Source organism: Planococcus citri, chromosome 5 (assembly GCF_950023065.1).
Source record: "Planococcus citri chromosome 5, ihPlaCitr1.1, whole genome shotgun sequence".
NCBI lineage: Eukaryota > Metazoa > Arthropoda > Insecta > Hemiptera > Pseudococcidae > Planococcus > Planococcus citri.
The window spans coordinates 21523778-21537183 of record NC_088681.1 but is presented as its reverse complement, the minus strand read 5'-3'; the positions used below and the strand labels follow the sequence as shown (position 1 = coordinate 21537183).

General features: G+C 32.9%; 1 protein-coding gene and 1 long non-coding RNA gene across 2 annotated transcripts in view; one reads left to right on the top strand and one right to left on the bottom strand.

Annotated features, from left to right (window-relative positions):
* LOC135846197 (uncharacterized) overlaps window positions 1-13406 on the top strand; it is a 68821-nt gene that overhangs the window by 44908 nt on the left and 10507 nt on the right. Inside the window, exon 5 of the long non-coding RNA XR_010558918.1 lies at window positions 5855-5999. This is a non-coding gene — a long non-coding RNA (uncharacterized LOC135846197). The remainder of the gene's footprint in view (window positions 1-5854; window positions 6000-13406) is intronic.
* Gyc32E (Guanylyl cyclase at 32E) overlaps window positions 1-13406 on the bottom strand; it is a 64946-nt gene that overhangs the window by 50669 nt on the left and 871 nt on the right. The window lies entirely within an intron of this gene.

The following is a 13406-nucleotide window of genomic DNA, read 5'->3' as shown; positions in this document are numbered from 1 at the left end:
CACGTAGTATATAATCGGTCCATTATTAATTCAATTTATGTGCAAAAAATTTCAAAAAAAAAACTTTGTTGCTTTCTGGCGTTCTCTCCAGGCGTGGGTATCAGTAATTGGAAAATTTTCACAGATAGGTGCGTCAATTAGGCGAAGATAATTTCATTAATTATTCCATCCTATTTATTTTGTTTCGTTTTAAAGATATAGGTAGGTACGTAGTTGGCAATTTTATTGATTAGGGCTACTCGAAGAAAACGTAAAATTTGATTTAAAATTCTCCAAAACTCGAAAAACGTGAACGGAGTAAGGGTGGCAGGGTGGGAATAACAAACTGTTATTGAATCATGATGAGAAAAAGAACATTCCACAGTCGTCGTTTTGTGTATCGTAAATGAAACCTACGCTCGAGAATCCTTTTTTTACCTACTGTTTTTTACCATACTCGAATAAATAAGAAAAAGAAGACGAGAGAATTTCAAATCATAATTTTACCAGTTGTACGTATCATTGTCTATAACATAAAACTACAAATACATATTTGTTTGAGTGTGTAGTCAAAACGATTTACTAATAATTGGGTTTATATGTAGGTAAGGTATGTATAAAAAAAGATCCCAATAACTGAAACATATTTTGTATTCAGATTCACTTCTTACAACAACATTGTACATACTGCGAATGCGAATCACCAATAGGTAGGTAGGTACTAGGTACGAGTATTAGCTTCGTGTTTCGAGAATTCTGACAATCGAATTTTTTTTTACCAAATAAATTTTTATTCGATATTTTTAGATTCTTTTTCGCCTGGCTTCATTGTTTACTGGGGCATATTCAAAGTGTGTATGAGATGAGGAGAGAACTCATTAAAAATCATAGTCTCGTCCTTGAAATCGTTGATAGTTTTCATACTTCAGCTGTACTGTAGGTACTCTTTTTGAAACATGTAAAACAAAATAACTGATTGATAAATATCTGGGTTGCCCTATTTGTCAGTCAGATCGAAATGTAGCAGCGGGTTTGCAGTCTAATGTTCTCGACCACCAAAAACTCGAACAAAATATTTTAGAGCTGGAATTATTAATTATTTTGTAAAACAAAGACATCCATAGAGAGTGATTCTGCGGATTTAAAATGGTTTTAAATACGCAATCGACCAGTTAAAACGATAGCCATAATAAATCTGTGCCATAATTTGACTGTTTCAGGCGTAAGTGCGTATTTAGAAAACGCAAGTATCCTTTAAATGAGAAGGAACGATTATTCAGTGATTGTAAAATAATGTTATGTATTTCCTCATTCGATATACAATTATATCTTCTCGCAAGCTTTTGTTGTACTAACAGGGCTCGTACTCAATTATTTTCAAAACAAGTTTTTTTTTAAAAAGTAGGTACCTAACGAAAAAATTATCAAAAAGTAACCCAAAAAGTATAAAAACGTGAGCAAAACATTTTGATAAAGGAAAAAAAAATCATTCAAAAAAACACAGAACATCACAGATCTAAGGTACATTGATTTTTTTTTAAAAAACGAAAATTTTTGCAATGTATGGCAAAATAAAGCGAGAATGTCATTTTTAATAGAAGAAAGACCTTTTTAGCTATTTCTGGCTAAAAAGCGACGTTTTTTGACAATTTTTAAAGAAATAAGACATTTTGGAATTTTTTGAAAAAGCAAAAAAGTTTCAAAAAGCAAAAATTTAACAATTTCAACAAAAATTGGCAATTTTTGGATATTATTGGAAAAGAAATTTACATTTTATAGCACACTTAATGTGACTCATTTTGTCATTTTTTAGGCAAAAAAACGACACTAATTTGTAATTTTTGGCAATTTTAGGCAAAAAATAATTTTTTTGGAGAAGGTAGAATTATTTAGACTTTTTGGCTGAAAGCAAGACATTTGGTCAATTTTTGGAAAAAAGTAAGGATTTATGTTATTTTTTGAAAAAAAAACACGAAAATTTGTGACAATGTTGGGAAAAAAGCTAGACAGACAATTTTAGCAACAAACATAACTTTTTAGCAACTATTCGCAAAAAAAACAACTTTCACAATCTTCGATGAAGATAGGAGACATTTTTTCGTTTCTTCGGTCAAAAAGCGAGACTTTTTTAGCTCTTTTTTTTGACCCAAAAGCGGGACTTTTGGTCAATTTTTTGAGAAAATGAAACCTTTTTTTGAAACCTTCGCAATCATATAAGTTTATCTGCCTGAATTAATTTTTCGATATTTTTTTTCAAAAAATGTTTGCACTTGCTTTGCTTGAGCAGTAATTTTACCTTTATTTTTATATAATCGTCATCACACATTACAAAAAGTTTTCAAAAAATTACCCCTGAATTTTGATTTTTCGTGCTTAAAAATCTAATTTTGCTCCCTCCATGAGACGATCCTGGCTACGCCACTGGAACGATAAAAAAAGAGGTTTGTACGATAGTCATTTGAACAATAATGATCTCCAAAAATTACTAATTTCTGTTCAAATTGTTGAATTTTTGCGCTTTTTGACATTTTTTTTGCGGTGTATTTCTAAAGTTTTTCACTTCTTTTTGGATCCAAAAGCCTCGATTTTTTGCCAGAAATTTCCAAAAAGTATTATTTTTTGCCTATAGTTTCCAAAACCCTGTTTGTCATTCAAATTGTCAACATTTTGCTTTAACAAAATTGTTAAAAATTGTCGTTTTTTTCAAAAAATTTCAAAATGTCTTATTTTTTCAAGAATTATTCAATAGCCTCGCTTTTTTGCCAGAAATGGCTGAAAAGACCTTTCTTTTGTTGAAATTGTCAGTCTCGCTTTATTTTGCCGGCAATTGCAAAAATTTTCGTGTGCACACTAATTCTCAAGTTGTAGGTCTATAATTTTTTACACCTCCTCACCACCCAAAACATCAAGAAAGAATTGATTTTCGCGTTTAAGAAGTCCTCTTTTTGTTCCAAAATTGTCGAACAAAAGTCCTGTTTTCTTGCGAAATTTGCTTATAAAGGTTCAGGTTTTTTTTGCCATTTTGCCCAAGTCAGAATGGTCAATTTTTTGGAAAAGTAGTCAAAAAGTGTCATGTTTGGGGGGGGGGTCACAAAGCTTCAATTTTTGAAAAATAGTCAAGACGTGTTAAAAAAATTTCATTTTTATCAAAATTATCAAAACTTGTCCTTTCTAGTGAAATTGTCAAAAGGGGCTAATTTTGCCAAAATTGACAAACAGTCCAGTTCTTGCAAAGATTACTCAAAAAAATCCTGCTTTTGCTAAATTTGCGAAAAAATTCGCTTTTTTTATCAAAACTATCGGAGAGGTCAATTTTTGGCGAATTGACCAAAAATTGAAATGTTTTTTCATCAAAATTCTCAGGAAGTAGTTTTTTTATAGAATACGTAGTAGTCAACTTTATTTTTATAGTAGATGACTTCATTTTCCATTTTCTTTCATGCAATCCTCTTTTTTAATGTGAATAAATTGTTTATCGTGCGAACCCCTTTTTTAAAGTAACAATAAATCGCACCCAATTAAAATGAATTGTTTGTACACCTTTGCTATGAATCTGATGGGTACTTTGTTTTGTATGTATAATGAATAGGGCAACCCAATATATTTTTTTGAATGTTTTTTTGTTGCACTCCGATTACAAATGTAACAAAATCATTTCACGTTTCAGAAAATTGTCTTTCATTTAAGACCTACTTCATTTCGAATATTTTCGAATATTTTGCCTTAAAATGAATATTTTCACATATTTGATTGCTATTTGAATATTTTTGTCTAAAATTACCACATATTTCGCAATTTATCGAATATTTCTGAATATTTTGGAAGTTTTTGCATTTTGAGAATCACAACACAGCTGAAACATCATTTTCACAGAATGTTGAAGATGAAAAAAATGGCCCTTTCTAATGATGATGATATTGATGATTGATGAAATGATAATGAAGATTGAATTTTAAATTAAGCTTCAATTTTTTTTCTTTTTTTGACGATCAAAATAGAATTTTAATTCAACAATTTTGTTCCATTTTGCGAAATTGCGAATAGTGCATGTGATTTAGGAAACAAAACCCAACGATGTAGCCATTTTTGTAATGTGCTTGTAAAGGCGAGTGAAACGATACCAAATTTGATTTCGAATATTTTCAAATATTTTAGGGGTAATCGAATATTTTTGTCGAATATTTCACCTCAAAAAATCGAATATATATTGAATATTTTACCTTGAATGAGAGCATATTTTGGGTTGCCCTAGCAAAGTACCCAGAGTCGGGTTCCTCAAGTCCATATTCTTTTGAGGCGATTAAAATATCGATTTTTTGTTTACGTTATCTATTGAAATATTTTTTGAATTTTCTCTACAAGGAAATGCACTCAATAGCAAATAATTTGAAACACAAAGGGACAGCTAGAATTTCGCCAACACGTTTAATTTTAAAATCGAATACTTCGTATACCTACCTACCTACGTGAAATCCTCGTGAGATTTCGCATCACAGACAGTTTGTAGACCTACACATTACTACTGACACATTCGATTCAATTATTAACGCAATACTGAGCGAAAAAGAGTGAGAAAAGTTTCCAACGCACGCACGTGGCTTCATTTATATTTTTCCATCACCGACGGACCAAATGCCAGAATACGAGTGTAGGTGAAAATTCTACAGCAATAGTTAGCCGGAGAAACATCGGCCTCACGCGTTACACCCTCTTATACTGTACAATATAAATCTCGAGAAACGTACGCGGAGGAAAGTTTGGCTAAAATTCGAAGCAATCGTGTCACTGGAGAACGTCCGATTGAAAAAGAAAAAAAAACATCGCGTATTGGTTTCCAATAACAAATAAATTTAAAGGAACTTTATAGTTAAACTGGAAAGTAGGAAGTGAAATAGGCGGCTGTGGACTAGATCAGTGAATCTTTCATGAGCGATTGCGAGAAGACCGAGTGGTCAAATTTTGAAAGTAGGTAAAACATGCGAGGGATGGCCGAAGAATAAAAAAATAAATAAAGAATTGGACTTCGCCAAGTTCAACGAACTCGATGTCCGGGAAAAAACGTCAACTTGGTATAACTAATATATCAGCACACGGTGATAAATATTCATGGAATTTTTCGACTGGAAATATTATATAAAAGCTGAGGCGTTAAACGTCGGGGGAATAAATTCTCAAGAGCTCGGTCGTTTGTTGGGCAACTTGTGAGATGTGTTTTTAAAGGCGAACGCGTTAAACAAATTATGATACATATAAATCAAATCCTGGTATGGTCCGGGAATCAATTAACACCACCCATCCCGCCCCCCTCCAGGTCTAGTTGTTACGAGAGGTCGAGTCGCGGTACCGAAAGCTAAAAATAAGAAAAATTGATGCCTTTTATTGCCACACATGAAAGGTTTGCGAACAAAAACGATAAAACTCGCTTTTCTTAATGGTAAGCATTTAAAAGCTTCCATCGTATCATAACACGAGCTTTTTTTTTTTTTTTGCGAAAACATACTGATTGATACGATACCGTCGTCAGTGTGCTCTGTGTACCTACATATAAGTACCTCTTTCTTAGCCCCTTAGCCCCCTCGAGACAGACTTATAAACTGATACATGAGCACGTACGTGGGTGCTGAAATACCTTCTAACTATACTAAGTAATCATTTTTCCACCTATAATTTTGTCAACATGTCCATTTCCACGCACTTATTAATGCTCGACGACCACTCTGATGAAAGCTGAAACGTAAATAAACCGCGAAATGTAACCAGTAGACTATTTTTTTTTTTTTTGATTAGTAGAACTAACCAATCATGTTTAAGTGCTACCCTTCAGTTCGGTTTTCGTTGCTAATTTTCTAATAGAAAATGTTACCTATTTTTACAGGTGGTGCTAGAAAAACATGTGTAGAGCTCGGTTCATTGCACTCGTCTGAGATGATACCGACGACAACGTGGCGTTGGCCTACTGAAAAAATCGTGGCGAGAATTCTTTTGTTTTTGGAGTGTTCAACGGTTGATTGAAAGCCCAAGTGAGTACCTATTTTTCTTGTTTTGTTTTGAAATGTGTTATAGGCATCCAGGAAACGTATTACGATCCCTATTTTCAACTTTCACCTCACCTGCTTTGATTTTAACTACTTAACGTATATCTTTAAAGTTGAGTGTTTCAAGAATCAAGATTTGTTACATACTGCCGAGAAATGTGCAAGGATTGGCTGGCCAATTATTGTGATGGATGAAAAATTTATATCGAATACTCGATCGATTGTTTTTACATTTTGCTATTCATCAAAAACTTCCATTTTCGGGACAATCAGCTTATAATTTTTGAAAAACACTAAAAAATAATGTCGTTTATGGTGACATTTCAATTACGAATACAATCACGTTTCGAGGTCCAGTTCCAACATCCTTGGAAAAATGATATGGGGGGGGGGTTCAAACATTTCTCCATAAATGAATGTTTCAAATTTCAATGCATTGTTTTGGATCATAATTTGTGGGGGCATGTTGAAGTTAGAATCATGAAAACTGGAAGCTCGATTTTTTATCCACTCTCTACCCCCTCCCTCGTCTCCATCATTTTCGATTTGATCTAAGAATGTGTCGAAAAGTCGAACGATAATGAATAATGATCGAACGATGAAAAATTGGGAATAAATTGATGTTTGTATTGTACGTAACTCGTATGATTTTTTAATATTCTCGTATTTATTACTTATAGTTGTCTTGTCGTTGAATTTTGAACGAATTGAAGATTATTTTTTTACGTTGAGCTGTTTGGGAAATTTGTAAAAATGCTATGAAAACTTGAAAAAAATGTCAAGAAGGCTTTGGAATTTCATTGAAATGCTACTACGAGTGAATGAACGAAGTTCGATAATTTTTACCATTTTTTAGCTCAAATGGAAACGTATAGGGTTAAGTTTTTCATGAAGGCTGGGTGAAGTCAAAATGGCATCGTAAAAAATAAAATTTTTTCCGCAATTTTAAAAAAAAAATTTCAAAGCTTAATTCTTGATTGTTTTTTGTAACTTTTGTTCAATCGCGTCTTTCAAGATTTTATGGGTTTCTTTTTCAGATCAGAGTATTAAAAATCTTCGTTTTTTAAAAACATGTCGATGATGGCTCTCAAAATGTGATGAATGATGGTGGGTGAGATATGACAAGAATAAAATACAATTTATGAATTGTAGGTAACTGTCTAATCACATTTAAGGTTTTTAAGCAATTTTTTTTGTTGAAAAAAATGACCAGTGGGCTGGTCGAAAAACCATTTTCCTCTCCAGTACCAAAAGTAAGCTTTCGAATGACACTGTACAAAAATCAACTTTTTCTGGTATAATGATTGGCCATTCAATTTTTAAAAAATCTGAATTAGCAATACTTTTTTTTACAAAAAAATTTCAACTCTTGTAATCGTACTCGGTTACTTTTCAAGTAACCAATTTACCAAAGTTGCTGAAAGTAACTCTTACTTACATTGGTTACTTTTTCAAAATTTTCCTTTCTCAACTTACCTACTTTTTTTTTAATTTTAAAATTTCCATTTTCCTTAATCTCGGATCTATGTAATTTACAATGAGTTAAACTTTTTGCCAAAAATTGACATAGACTCTCGCATCTTACCAAATTGCTAAAAAATCTTGCTTTTATACCTAAAAATTTCAAAAATTGCCAAAAAGCCCCACTTTTCTGCTAAAAATTGTCAAACGTTTCATTTTTTTGTCAAAAATTGCCTCCTGAAAATTGTCGTTTTTCTGCCCAATATTCTAGAATGTAAATTTTCATTAAAATTGTCTAAATTCTCGATTTTTTTGCCAAAAACTGCCCAAAAATTCTTAATTTTATGCCGAATTTTCCAAAAAAAAAGTCTTGCTTTATCACCAACAGTTGCGCAAAATTGTCTCATTTTTCTGACAAAAATTTAGAAAGTGTCATTTTTGTCAGTATTTTTCAAAAATTTCTTTTATTTCTTTTTTAATGAGAATAGTTTATCTCTTTTTTTTTGCATTAAAATGTTTTATTCTTGTCCTGTAACTTTTTAGTCACTTTTTAAAGTTTTTGGATGATAGTTTTTTTTTGGTGGTGGAGGGATGGGGGAATTGGGTTCAAGCCCTGGGGTAGCTGAAATTTTTTCAAATGGCTTCATCATTTACAAGAACGATTTCAGTTATTTAAATTCTTAATGAATTTATTTATTCAAGATATTGCTATTATAATTTTTTGTTAAAATACCGAAAAATGGCTAAATTTTTTGAATATATATATATATTTTTTTAGAAGTTGTCTGACAATGAGGGTACGACGTTATTTTGATATCGAAAAAAGCTCAACTTTTTAGCTTTTCGATTGGGTTGCATTTTATCAATTTTGCAAAACAGTTTTTAAAACTTGATTTTTTTCTCACTATTAAATAGGTAGTTTTGTTTCGATTTTCTGATTCCTTCAGGTACTTTCTAATAGATTTTTTGTTTTTCATTTCGTCTTTTTCGAGAATATTTTATGGATTCTTTTATTCTGGTCATGACTAAATTTGTGGACGTTACTTGCATTATAAACATTGATTCAACTTCTTGTTGATTCAAAAACTTTTGCTGTGGCCGAATCAAAAGGGAACAGTCTCTTTTTTTTCTTTTTAATTTTCTGGCAATGTTCATTTCAATATAAAAGGAGGGGATACTTTCGTATTGCGAACCCCCCTACTTTGTTTTTCCAATCGTAATATATTCAACCCTCTCGAATTTTCCGAACATTTTAAAATCATTTATACATATTTTTATTTAATTCAAAACCTCTCATCTTCTAAACCAAGACGCATTACGCATTAATTCATTTATTAAGTGAAACGAGCGAAAAAGAAAAACATTTACGTGCTGTTCGGTCTTATATGTACAATACTTAATGAATACGAAACTTTATATAACCTTTCGACGCTCTAAGGTGAATAAAGAACACTTTAAAACCTCAGTGAGAGAGAAAGAGAGTTGTTTGTTTTGTATACTTTCAAAAATAACCCCTTTTTCGTGACTGTCATTGGCCCATTTAAGTGAAAACAAGAACGTCATTTCTGCGCCAGGAGGCATTTAAATCATACGCCTATATATATTCGAAACGAATAAATGATTTAAAAAATTGTATAAGTAGGTGTAGACTGTAGATACGGTATATGTTTAATGGTAATCAATTCATAAAACGGTAAAAAAATTTTCTCTCGATTTGATTTTCGAGAAAAAAGCCTCACAGCAGGCTATACGCCTAGATGAGCCAATTTTATGTCTGGAATACTTTCTGAATACGTCATCTAACGAACGTCTTATTCTTTTCTTCATTCGAGACTGTTGGAAAAAAAAATTGGAATTGTTTTCAAATTTTTATTTTGTATACGTCAAGTAGGCACGTTAACGTCATCGGACAGGTCTTTGAAAATTCAAATGTGGGTACAAAAATAATGAATAGGTATCCTTGAAAATGGATTAGCATGACGTAGGTAGGTAAAAAGGTGGGTTTCTATCTATCTCGGTCCATTAATAAAATAATACAAGTTAATTGTGCTAAGTTTATCCTTGGAAAAATTTTAATTTCCGTTTCTATTGCAATGACGTTCTCTAAATTTGCCCACTGGCCTCTTCAACTTTAGGGAAAAAAACGAGGAAGGGGAAAGGGTGAAAATTTTTACTTGTACGATTGAAAAATTACGACTTTTTATCGATTTGAAACCATAAAAATAGAAAATTCGTTAAGTGGTGGTATAATTGGAGTACATTTATTATTTTTGTGGCATTTTTAACGATGATTTGCGGTTGCATAATAAAGCAAACATGAAAATATACTTGGCTTTTGTTCGACGAGAGTGAAAATATATGAAAAATACAATTCGAACTGTAGTGATTTTCAACACAAAAATCAATTTCATTGAAAAACTGAAAATCTTAGAACTTGATTTTTCATTTGTCGAAAGTGATTGATTTTTTTTCTGGAACAATTTGTTTTGAGATTCATATTTTGACTTTTGAGCAAAAATTGAAAAGTTCAAATTTGAAGGATTTTTTTGAGATGAAAAGTCGATTTTTTTGTCGATGAGCTTTTTTGATAAAGTGACAATGAGAATCCTATTTTTTACAAGTACTTACTCGTATATTGGAAATTTGGCATTCATTTTTTGTGAAGGATTTGTTTTTAAGATAGTTCAACGAAATTTGAAAAGTTTGACGCTTATGGTGATGAAACTGATTTTTTTTCACATTTTTCGTCACAAAAACAACTGTTGAGGAAATCGGAGAATTCCAAGAATAAAATTAATGGTGATGAAATTAGTAAAGCACGAAAATTTTCACCTATAGAGAGGGATTAATTTTTTTCATGAGTGTTTTGCTTGAAATTATTCTAGAAAAATGGTTAGCGGGTTCTGCGCCAGGAGGACTTCCGATTGCCTCAGAACGAACAGAAAAGGAAGAGTTTGTTTGTTTTTCATGCCCCTACGTTTAAAAAAGTAATCCTCAAGTTGAATTTTTGAGGTTTGAAAATTTTTTATTTATTTTGATCAGTTTTTTGCAATTGAGTTTTTCTGATTGAAGGAGGGTCATTATGGGCATTTTCGTGCCCCTCGCTACTTCGAGACTTGAATGGCCTTTTCTTATAGGGGATGGTCCCTAGTATTAATATTAGGCGATATTTTCCCAGAAAAGCCCATAGGGGGGCTGTGGGGTGGCCCCAAAGTCGAAAATTTCAAAAATTTTTAGAACCACTGCTCGAAAATGTAAAAAATTAAAAGCAGCGAATATATGTTGCTTCAAGGGTAAGCAATGCAGCACGTAACGCTTTTTTCATATTTGACCTTTTTGGGGGTTGTGGTGGGGGTATTTCTATTTTTTAAAATTTTGGAACCCCCTTTTTTGACCCTTCCCGTCGAGCCACCCTAATGCCCTTTTCATGGTTTATTGCTACTAGTAGTAAGTTCAATTGATATCATTTGCAACCCCCTCACCAACTTGGCTCATATCGAAAAATTCAATTTTTAATTTTTTTTTGCGGTCCATATTTTGGGAAACCATGAAAAGCTATCGAGGTCCGGTTTGCGGCAAATATGTTGAATTTTACTTCTTAATCGACTGGCATGCTTGAATTTTTATTTCAAGTCAATTTTTGACCTCATTGTTGCAGATCACTTTTGGGGGTGGCGAACTTTGAGAACCCCTGAAAAAAGTTCTAAAGTGAATTTTTTCAAACTTTGAGCTGAAATGGTCTTAAATACATGTGTTTAACCAAGATAATATGCGAATGCGATATTTTAATACAATTTAGTCATTTTGGGTGATTTTATCAAAAAAAAGTAGTGTTTTAACAACAGGCATAGCTTTCCGGCAAAAGTTAAGCTATGTGTATTTGTGGTGTAGTCCAGTCATTAAAGACATTTTTGCAGGAAAAATTAATATCAAACCGATCTTTCGCAGATATTGTTCACAGAGGTCCCCTCAACAACCTACTAAAAGTCCTGGTCCCTACGGGGTCCGGAACCCCCTCAAAGGGGGTGGAACCTCCCCCGAAATCAATTTTTCGCCATTTTCTCCCCCGCATTGCATTTTAGCGAAAAATATGTGGCTAGATAAAAGAATCTATGTCGAATTTCCGATGTAATGATGTATCAACTTCCCTTGTATGTTCAAGAGGGGCGAAACTGCAACCATTCAAATGAAGGGGTTCTCTGAAAAATACATAAAGGCTGTAGGCGCCTAAGAGGGGTGAAATGGTCACCGAAATCGCTCGAGTTGATATTAGAATGGGAGGTAGGTACCATTGAGAAACTTCCGCGTGGAAAGTTTCAGATCCACACCCCCTCCCCTTTTTGGAGAGCCCCCCTTTTCTGAAACTTCAATAACACTTTTCTCAGCCCCATTCCAACCAATTTTGAAAAATTTTCAGTATGTTATGTATATCCTTATTAGGTATCCCCACAAAAATTTTTAACCCCCTACCCTCATATTTACCATTCAAAATGGTGTAAAAATGTGTCATAGGGAGGGTTGGGGGTAAAATGGGAATTTTAGGGAAAATAACTAAAAATTAATGAGTAGAGTATAGTTTTCTTATGTTTCGATCCCGCTGAGCACGAATATGACGTCAGATTTTTTGCTACACTCATCTAGCCCTCTACAGAACACTTGGCCGCCTCAATTTTTATTTTTATTATTGTTAAAAAGCATAATATTGGTTGAAATACGCCATTTTGAAGGGAAAATATAAGGGGAGGGGGTTGAAAATTTTTGTGGGGATACCTAATAAGGATATACATAACATACTGAAAAATTTTCAAAATCGGTTGGAATGGGGCTGAGAGAAGTGTTATTGAAGTTTCAGAACTTTTGCCGGAAATGCTATGCCTGTTGTTAAAACACTACTTTTTTTGATAAAATCACCCAAAATGACTAAATTGTATTAAAATATCGCATTCGCATATTATCTTGGTTAAACACATGTATTTAAGACAATTTCAGCTCAAAGTTTGAAAAAATTCACTTTAGAACTTTTTTCAGGGGTTCTCAAAGTTCGCCACCCCCAAAAGTGATCTGCAACAATGAGGTCAAAAATTGACTTGAAATAAAAATTCAAGCATGCCAGTCGATTAAGAAGTAAAATTCAACATATTTGCCGCAAACCGGACCTCGATAGCTTTTCATGGTTTCCCAAAATATGGACCGCAAAAAAAAATTAAAAATTGAATTTTTCGATATGAGCCAAGTTGGTGAGGGGGTTGCAAATGATATCAATTGAACTTACTACTAGTAGCAATAAACCATGAAAAGGGCATTAGGGTGGCTCGACGGGAAGGGTCAAAAAAGGGGGTTCCAAAATTTTCAAAAATAGAAATACCCCCACCACAACCCCCAAAAAGGTCAAATATGAAAAAAGCGTTACGTGCTGCATTGCTTACCCTTGAAGCAACATATATTCGCTACTTTTAATTTTTTACATTTTCGAGCAGTGGTTCTAAAAATTTTTGAAATTTTCGACTTTGGGGCCACCCCACAGCCCCCCTATGGGCTTTTCTGGGAAAATATCACCTAATATTAATACTAGGGACCATCCCCTATAAGAAAAGGCCATTCAAGTCTCGAAGTAGCGAGGGGCACGAAAATGCCCATAATGACCCTCCTTCTTTGAAGGGAAAAAAGTGTTGAAGTCACGTGAAACAAATTTTTTTGAAAAAAAATCAAAATTTATGACTCCAGTGTGAAGAATTATAAAGACACAAACCCTTCAAAATTCATTCATCTCGATTCGAAAAAATTTCAAGTAGTGAGAAAATAATTTTATTTTTATTGAAACCCCTGTAACTGATTTTGGAAATTTTATTTTTTCGCACGAACTTATAATTATTACGACTTCTGTTTATTTGACAGTTTGTTTCGTGAGCAATTTCAAAGTATCTTATTTGA